Source organism: Apium graveolens, chromosome 9 (assembly GCF_009905375.1).
Source record: "Apium graveolens cultivar Ventura chromosome 9, ASM990537v1, whole genome shotgun sequence".
Taxonomy (NCBI): Eukaryota; Viridiplantae; Streptophyta; class Magnoliopsida; order Apiales; family Apiaceae; genus Apium; species Apium graveolens.
In genome coordinates this window covers 82486056-82495438 of record NC_133655.1, presented here as the reverse complement: position 1 = coordinate 82495438, position 9383 = coordinate 82486056, and the positions used below count along the sequence as shown (strand labels likewise).

Here is a 9383-nt window from a genome sequence, read left to right as displayed (position 1 = left end):
AAAATTCTCTCTTGTAATTAAATTCCACCAAAAATCTTTCTCATTTGTAGTAACAACTCCAACTGGGTTGCTAGTCCACCATTGTGTTCTCTGCTTACTCAAAATTCTATTTTCTAAACACCATTCCAGAGCTCGACTTTGAACCAGGAAGTTAACTTGATTTAAACTCAGAAAGTTGTCATGAAAAAATACTGATTTCTTAATTTTCTAGTCACCATCCCTATCATAACAATCCCATAAAACCTTGACAACTCCAATTTCCTTATGTTTCAACTTAGAAATACTATAAAGTCTACTAAATTTCTCCAACAATGGCTTATCTTGATACCAAAAATCTTCTCAGAATAATGTTGATTCACAATCAAACACCTCCCATTTCAAGCTACCTGGACCCAAGAAACCTAATTCAGAAAGTTTAGCAACTGCTTTGAGTACATCCTGCACTATAACTGAACAAGACTTTGAACTACTCAACTTATCCATACCTTCCCATTTATCACAACCATACTTTTCCCTTAGCCATAAATTTCAACTTACATTCCTTTCAGCCTGCCACCTAAACCACCACTTACACGATAGAACTAGATTCCTCTGTTAGAGTGAACTTAAACCTAATCCTCCCAACTTATCAGGCTTACATAACAGGATCCATGTTTTAAGGTGCATTTTCCTAATACAAACCCCTCCATCCTCAGAAACATTACCCAAAAAAATCTCTTCTGATCTTTTCTAATTATTTGCAAATTCCAACAGGAACCTAATGAAGAGAAAACCAATATATTGGAAGACTATCCAAAGTTGACTTTATAAAAGACAACCTCCAAGCTTGGTTCAGACTATCTCTCTTCCAATTAGCCAGTTTTTTTTCAACTTTTCAATCAGAGGCTTCCAAAATATAAATTTTCTAGAACTTACCCCAATTTGACTGCCCAAGTACGTTAGAGGCCACTTATCAATCTTACACCCAAGCTTATCAGCAAATAGATCCAACACATTTCCTGATAAATGAAAAGAATATAATTTACTAGAATATAAATTACTTTTCTGAAAATTCATCTTCAAACCATAGAGCAACCGGAAGCACTGTAACACTCTTTTCACACCTAAAACTGATTTCAAACTACCATTTAAGAACACTATTGTATCAGCAAACTACAAATGAGTAATATTCATTCCTTCTTAAAATTGAAAGCCCTCTAACAACCCCAGCTCACTTGCTTTATTTAACATCTTACTTAGCACTTCCCCTGTAAAATTAAAGAGCATTGGAGATAAATGATCCCCTTGCCTAAGTCCATTTGAAATACTGAACTCCGAAGAAGGGAAATCATTAACCAATACAGAAATCCTAATTGATCTAAATAAATCATCCATCTATTTAATCCATTTGCTATCCAAACCTAAGTACTTCATAGTCTTGAAGAGAAATTTTCAATTGATAGTGTCAAAATCTTTATCAAAATCCAACTTCAATATTAACATTTATTACCTGAAATTTTCATGATATGGTGAACTTCATTCACTAACATTATACTCTCTGATGCTTGCCTCCCCTTCATAAAACCAAATTGCTTATCATCTATCAATTTTTTATAAACCCTGCTGAATCTTTGAGCCAACACTTTAGTTAACAATTTAGTCACACTGTTAATTAAACTTATTGGCCTAAAGTCATTTAACATTGTTTGTACCTTGACCTTAGGAACAAGTGCTGTGAAGGAAGAATTACACCCCAAGGGGAGTACTCCTGTCCTAGCAAAAGAAATGAACCCTTCAAGAATTTTATCTTTCAAATAAATACAAAACTCCTTGATATACCTCATATTTATACCATCTAGGCCTAGAGCTTTATCATTACTGAAAGACTCCACGGCAATTTCTAACTCTTCCATGCAAAAATCTTGTTCTAACTGAACCACTTCCTCAACATTCAGTCTATTACCAAGCAAAGAGTCAAATTGACAAACCTCCAACTTCCTTTTATTGTAAATATCTATGAAATATTTAAAGAAGACACCTCTGATTTCCTCAGAATCACTCACCAGCTTCTCCCCCGTAACAATCTTCTCAATTTTATTTCTAAATTTTTTTCTTTGAATAACCTTGTCAAAAAACTTAATCTTTTTTCCCCTTGCAGGTTCCAGTGAAGTATTGCCTTCTGTCTCAACATGGAATCTCTTTTCTTGTAACACAAAGCCAAATCCAAATTACACCTTAAAACTTTATCACCCCATTCATGATTTCTATTAAAATGTTCCATTTGGGATTTTAAACCTTCAATCTATAATTTTAAACTATCTTTAGACCATGTACTCCACTGCTTCAATCCTGAATTGAAGTTTTTTAACAGTACTTGAAAGTTTTCACTTGAACCAGAATCCTTGATCTATTTCCAAAAGCTTTACATAGCTTTCCTAATCCCTTCATCTTTTAACCACCAATTAAAAGCTCTAAAAGGTATAAGACTTCCTTTGTATTGCTTAACAGATAACATTATAGGCCTGTGATCAGAAACCATTCTACTAAGAGCACAAGCTACCCAATTGTCAACTGAGTACCAATTTTCATTCACCAAAAACCTGTTTAATTTACTACATTTCGCATAAGGACCAAACCAAGTGTATTTATCATTTACCAAGCCAATGTCACACAAATTATTATTCTTAATAAAAGACCCAAAACCTTGAACATCCAGCCTCCTATTTAGTGAGTATCGTATTCAACTCCCTCTTCTACGATACTTCGGGACCTAACAATTGGTATCAGAGCTGACTGATTGATACACAAATCAGGATTCTGAAATTAATTTATGTTATTAATTTTTCATTTATATAAATTTATTTTGTAAATTTAATTTAGTAAATTTATTTTATAAATTTGATTTAAATAAGTTTTTTGTATGAACTTAATTTAAATAAATTTATTTTCTAAATTTGACTAAATTAATTTATCACTTAAATTTTAGTAAATAAAAGTTTGTAATTTAAATATTTTTTCGGTTCATTCTCAGATTAATTGGCTGCCAGTTTATTTTCTTTGTATGTAAGCTGCCAAGATTCACTTCGTTAACATGTACACTGACAAACAGATTTTGGCAACCTTGTTTCTTTCTTGAATGTAGAGTCACGCGCTAGTTTAAACAAAGTGGAATGGCCGGTACACGCGCGGAATCTTAGCTAGATGTTTATTGTTTTGTACGCACGCGCGAGCTAATTAGTCAAGAAATTTGCCAGCTTCAGTTTGCAGTTACATGCGCCTGAATCAAATTTTTGGTTTAAGTGTGCACCTGCGACCTTGAGGGAAACTGAGCCGCAGGTTGTACTAAGGCAGTTTGCTCTAAGTATCAAGGTCGCAGCTTATGCACTAGTGTCCTGCACTCGCAGGTTAGCAAAAAGAAGTCGTGGTCGCCAGTTAGAACTTAAGAAATTTTGTAGCCCCAAATTTTTATTTCTGATTTATTTATTTTTTCATGAAATTTAAAATTCTTAAATTTAAATTTTTCTTAAATATTAGTTTATGTTTTATTTTAATTTTTATGAAAATTCGAAATTCTTAAAAATTAAATTTTTCGTAAATATTTATTTTTGATTAATTTATTTTCTAAGAAAATTAAAATTCTGGAAATTTAAATTTCTCTTGAATATTAGATTAAGGGTGCTGAAAGTATTGGTAGACTCAAGATTCCTCTAGGCTTTTAAAGTTGATTTTAATCATTCGAAGAAAACGAAGACCATGTGATATTAACACAGAAAATTCCCGAACACGGATTTTGAAGATAATGGTTTTCTTATTCCAATGAAACTGATTTCAAGACCTACAGAAAAAAATTGTGGAATTTCCTCAAAGGCTTACTTCATAGGATACCATGGATTTTCAGATGCAGTAAAGGAATAAAATTTCTACGAGTAGAATTTTTCTCGAAGATTTTAAAGACAACTCTATGATTCCAGATTATACAGTCACACAGTAGTTTGTACCAATGCTACATTTATCCGGGAATTACAGATATCAGAAAGGCAGGAACTGTGAAAGTCAAAGAGAATAGTGGGGACATACAAATATCTCAGTTACATGCAGTAAAGTTGGAACCTCGGGATAGAATGTAAGAGTTACTGATAGTTGATTCAGAGGAAGCTCAGGTAGAAGTACTTGAGGGACTGGACGTCAGGGCAGTGTTTTACTTGTCATGGAAGTTGAGTCACATCAGATTCACAAGGAGTACTTATGCTATATCCAAGGATCAAGCCTATCTATTCTGAAGTAGAGACTTTTACAGATTCCGTTCAAGAGGTGATTACAAGACTGAGATTGGGACATAAACAAGAGTTGATAGTTACAGTTCTGACAAGATATATGTGTCAAGTAACTATCGAGGTTTGACACTTATTTATGCTCTAATAAGTTTTTAGTTGGCGTATTTGTACTCAAGTTATTTGTGTTTTAACGTGTTTTCAAGTGTTTTTGCATTTCAGGCTTTACTTAGTGAATCAGGTGAATTAGCATTGTTATGATGCTAATATGATGTTTAGGATGTGTTGGAATAAAAGCTTGAAAGATTGGCTCAAAGCTGCAAGGAATAAAGAAGAAGGAAAATAATTTTTGGCAGAAGGCAGGCGCGCCCGCGCGATGGAAGTTGAGTCACATCAGATTCACAAGGAGTACTTATGCTATATCCAAGGATCAAGCCTATCTATTCTGAAGCAGAGACTTTTACAGATTCAGTTCAAGAGGTGATTACAAGACTGAGATTGGGACATAAACAAGAGTTGATAGTTACAGTTCTGACAAGATATATGTGTCAAGTAGCTATCGAGGTTTGACACTTATTTATGCTCTAATAAGTTTTGAGTTGGCGTATTTGTACTCAAGTTATTTGTGTTTTAACGTGTTTTCAAGTGTTTTTGCATTTCAGGCTTTACTTAGTGAATCAGGTGAATTAGCATTGTTATGATGCTAATATGATGTTTAGGATGTGTTGGAATAAAAGCTTGAAAGATTGGCTCAAAGCTGCAAGGAATAAAGAAGAAGGAAAATAATTTTTGGCAGAAGGCAGGCGCGCCCGCGCTGTTGTTGCGCGTGGCCGCGCTGGGAGAATAGGAAGTCAATGCGCCCGCAGTGGTGAAGCGCGCGGTCGCGCTGGGTCAGGATAAACAAATCCTGATTCTTTTATAATTCGAATTTCTGGACTCCTGGGATGCATGGACTGCTATATAAACATAACTTAGGTCGTTTTTTAAGAGATATTCAGAGATATCAAGACGCCAAGCAAGGAGAAGACGGTAAGAGACCTTTTGGACACAATTCAACAAAGGCGAAGACGATCTAGTTTATTCTTGTGAATCTTTGTTTTGAGTTTTAATTTGGATGCTTGTTTCTTGTTTTCCTGAACCTATATTTTTTATTGTACTTTGGTTTATTTATTCATATAAAGACTACGTTTGTTATATCATGTTTTCATTGGAACCCACATTGGCGATGAGTTCGATTATGGGCTAATCATTATCGTGGGGTTCTAGCGGATTTATTTATGGATTTCTCTAGTTAATTTGTTTTGATGCCTTAGTGTGTGGTGATTGTATGATATCCTAGTTATGGTTGTGCGTATTCGTCTTGTGAGCGTCGTGAACTTATAAGATAGTGTGTTAATTCTTAATGAAGCGAAAGTGAATTTAAGGATTTAGAACTTGCCATGCTAGCATAGGTTCATGTATTGTTATGCATGATTCATAGGTAATTTTAACCATCTTACTTGCCCTATGTAATCAAGATAGATAACTTGTGTTTAAACCATTATGTTGTCAAATTCTATAAACATATAGGGTCTCAATATAATTGGTGCATATTCAGCTTCTATCTCTTTTGTGGATGTCTGGTAGAATGGTACTCGTGCAACGAAAGTTGGCGTTTATCAGTTTCATGTTGTTTGATTAGTGTCATCACCATTGCATGCTATGGTTAAGAACAATAAGGCTATTGAATGAAGTACTTAATGAAGTTAGAAACCCATGTTTGTCATATATATTAACTGAGTCTATCTTATTCTCGTAGTTTTAATAATTAGTTTAATTCTTAGTTATAAACAACCTCACTTTGTTATCATCTTAACATTGAATAATAACCATACATTGTTGCTTAAGTGCATGAGTTGATTAGTTAACCAATACAGTCTCTGTCGGATCGAATCTGATTTATATCTTATACTACTTGCGAACTCGTATACTTGCGTGTAATATTAGCGCGTGTTTAGCGACTAACAAATTTTTCGCGCCGCTGCCGGGGACTGCAGTGTTAATTATTAATTTATGTGCTTTCCATCAGTAGTCGATAAAGTTCATTGATTCGGACATTATTACTTATTTGTTTCCTTATTTTATTTCAGGTGATCTAGCGAGGGTGTATGCATACGCGTTCGCGTACTCGTAAGAGAACACTGGATAAAGCCGAGAAAGAACTTGTGGTAGTTCGTAGGGAAGTTTTTGAGGAAGAAAAGAAGGTAGAAGAAGAAGAGAAAGTTGAAGATCCAATTGTAGTAGCTATGGGTGATCAAGCGGAAAATCCGAAGGCTTTGATAGACTATTCTAAGCCTAAGATTAATGACATTCATTTTAGCATCATTAGACCAGCCATCAGGGCTAACACTTTTGAGATCAAGTCAAGCACGATCCAGATGATACAGAACTCAGTTCTGTTTGGGGGTTCTCCTACCGAAGACCCCAACATGCACATCAGGGATTTCATCGAGATCTGCGACACTTTTAAGTTCAATGATGTGACTGAAGATGCTATCAAGCTACGACTCTTCCCATTCTCTCTGAGGGACAAAGCTAAGTGATGGTTGTACTCTCTACCAGCAGGATCTATCATAACTTGGGAAGATCTCGCTCAAAAGTTTCTCACTAAATTCTTCCCCATGACGAAAACTGCCGCAATCAGGAATGCTCTTACTCAGTTTGCTCAACAAACTGGAGAATCTCTGTGTGAGGCTTGGGATTGATATAAGGAGATGCTAAGGAAGTGCCCACAACATGGCATGCCTGATTGGATGATTATCAACTGTTTCTATAATGGATTGGGTGCTACTTCTAGACTCATGCTTGATGCAGCATCAGGAGGAGCCTTGTGGGCTAAGAGCTACGATGAAGCTTATGAACTTATTGAACTGATGGCTGCCAATGAGTACCAGAATCCTTCCTAGAGACTGACTTAGGGAAAAGTAACAGAAATTCTGGAGTTGGACGCAGCAACTGCTATAGCTACCCAACCTAAGGCTTTGACGATGAAGGTGGACACTTTGGCTAATTATGGAATTAATTAAATCACTAGTGTCTGTGAGCTTTGTGCTGGTGCCCATGAGACTGATCAGTGCGCAATTTCTAGTGAATCAGCTCAATTCGTGAGCAACTTCCAGCAATCGCAGTAACCTGTGCCAGCCACCTAACATCCTAACAACCGCAATCATCCTAATTTCAGTTGGAGCAACGCTTAGAATGCGGTTCAACAGCCTTATCAGTAGTATCCATCTAAGCAGTACAACCCCCCTGGTTTTCAGCAACCGCAGTATGCACCGAAACAACAACTCCAGTTGCAACAAGCTAATGAAAAATCTGAATTAGAGGAGTTGAAGCTCATGTGCAAGAGCCAAGTTGTTTTTATCAAGACCTTAGAAAATCAGATTGGGAAAATTGCCAATGCCTTGCTAAATCATCAACCTGGTACATTACCTAGTGATACGGAAGTGCCAGGAAAGAAGGAAGCTAAGGAGCAGGTAAAGGCAAACACTTTGAGTCTGGGAAGGTTGTGAATCCCGAACAAACTCAAGAGTTGACTAAAGAAGTTGGGGCTGAGAAAAAAGCAAAGCAGTAAGATGAAGAAGTGGACCCAAGGAAGACTACTATTGAGTATACTCTGCCTGAGGGTAATACAGGGGAGAAACAGATCTATCCTCTACCTCCTTTTCCTAAGAGGCTGCAGAAGAAAAAGTTGGACAAGCAATTCAAGAAGTTTTTGGAGGTGTTCAAGAAACTTCATATCAACATACCTTTTGATGAGGCTCTCGAGCAGATGCCTAGTTATGCAAAGTTTATGAAAGGTATTCTCTCTCAGAAAGTAAAGCTAGATGATTTAGAGACTGTCGCTCTCACGGAGGAATGCAGTGTTGTGCTACAGCGGAAGTTGCCTCCAAAGCTTAAAGATCCAGGAAGCTTCACTATTCCATGTACTATTGGAAAAGTGTCTTTTGACAGATGCTTAGGTGACTTGGGAGCTAGCATCAATCTGATGCCTTTGTCAATCTTCAAGCAGTTGGATCTACCTGGTCCTAAACCGACGTATATGACTTTGCAGTTGGCCGACCGTTCTATTACATATCCGTGAGGTATTGTGGAGGATGTCTTGGTCTAGGTTGATAAACTCATCTTTCCTGCTGATTTTGTAATTCTTAATTTCGAAGAGGATAAGAAGATTCCCATAATCTTGGGAAGGCCTTTCTTGGCAACTGGATGAACCTTGATTGATGTACAGAAGGGTGAGCTTACAATGCGAGTATTGGATCGGGATGTGACTTTCAACATGTTCAATGCTATGAAATTTCCTAATGATAATGAGGAATGCTTAAAAGTGGAGTTGGTCGATTTGGTGGTCACATCGGAACTTGATCAAATGCTAAGGTCTAACACCTTAGAAAAAGCCTTGTTGGGAAATTCGGACAGTGAAGATGATAAAGGAGATGAGAAATTGCAATATTTGAATGCTTCCCCCTGGAAAAGGAAGATCGATATGCCTTTTGAATCTCTTGGAATGGAAGAATTGAGCAAAGCTCCTAAATGCCTTAAGCCTTCTATTGAGGAAGCTCCTACTCTTGCGTTTAAGCCTTTACCTGAATATTTGAGGTATGTTGTTTTAGGTGATGCATCTACTCTGCTTGTTATTATTGCATCTGACCTTTCAGGTAGCGATGGGGAAAAGCTTTTGAGAATTCTGAGAGAGTTCAAATTAGCAATTGGATGGACTATAGTAGATATCAAGGGAATCAACCCTTCTTACTACATACATAAAATTCTGCTAGAAGAAGGTAGCAAGCCTAAAGTTGAGTAGCAAAGAAGACTTAATCATATCATGAAGGAAGTAGTGAAGAAGGAAATTCTGAAGTGGCTAGATGTATGGATCATTTACCCTATCTCTGACAGTTCGTGGGTAAGCCCGGTTCAATTTGTGCCAAAGAAAGATGGAATTACTGTGGTGGAAAATGAGAAGAATGAGCTTATCCCTACACGGACAGTCACGGGGTGGAGAGTCTGCATGGACTATAGGAAGCTGAACAAAGCCACTAGGAAGGACCACTTTCCATTGCCCTTTATTGATCAGATGCTTGACAGGTTAGCTGG

General features: G+C 36.7%; 1 non-coding gene across 1 annotated transcript; it reads right to left on the bottom strand.

Moving 5' to 3' along the window:
• Positions 1 to 6925: 6925 nt before the first annotated feature.
• On the bottom strand, positions 6926 to 7032 carry LOC141688411 (small nucleolar RNA R71). The gene has a single exon (XR_012561855.1). It is a non-coding gene; the product is annotated as a small nucleolar RNA R71 (small nucleolar RNA).
• Positions 7033 to 9383: the final 2351 nt, after the last annotated feature.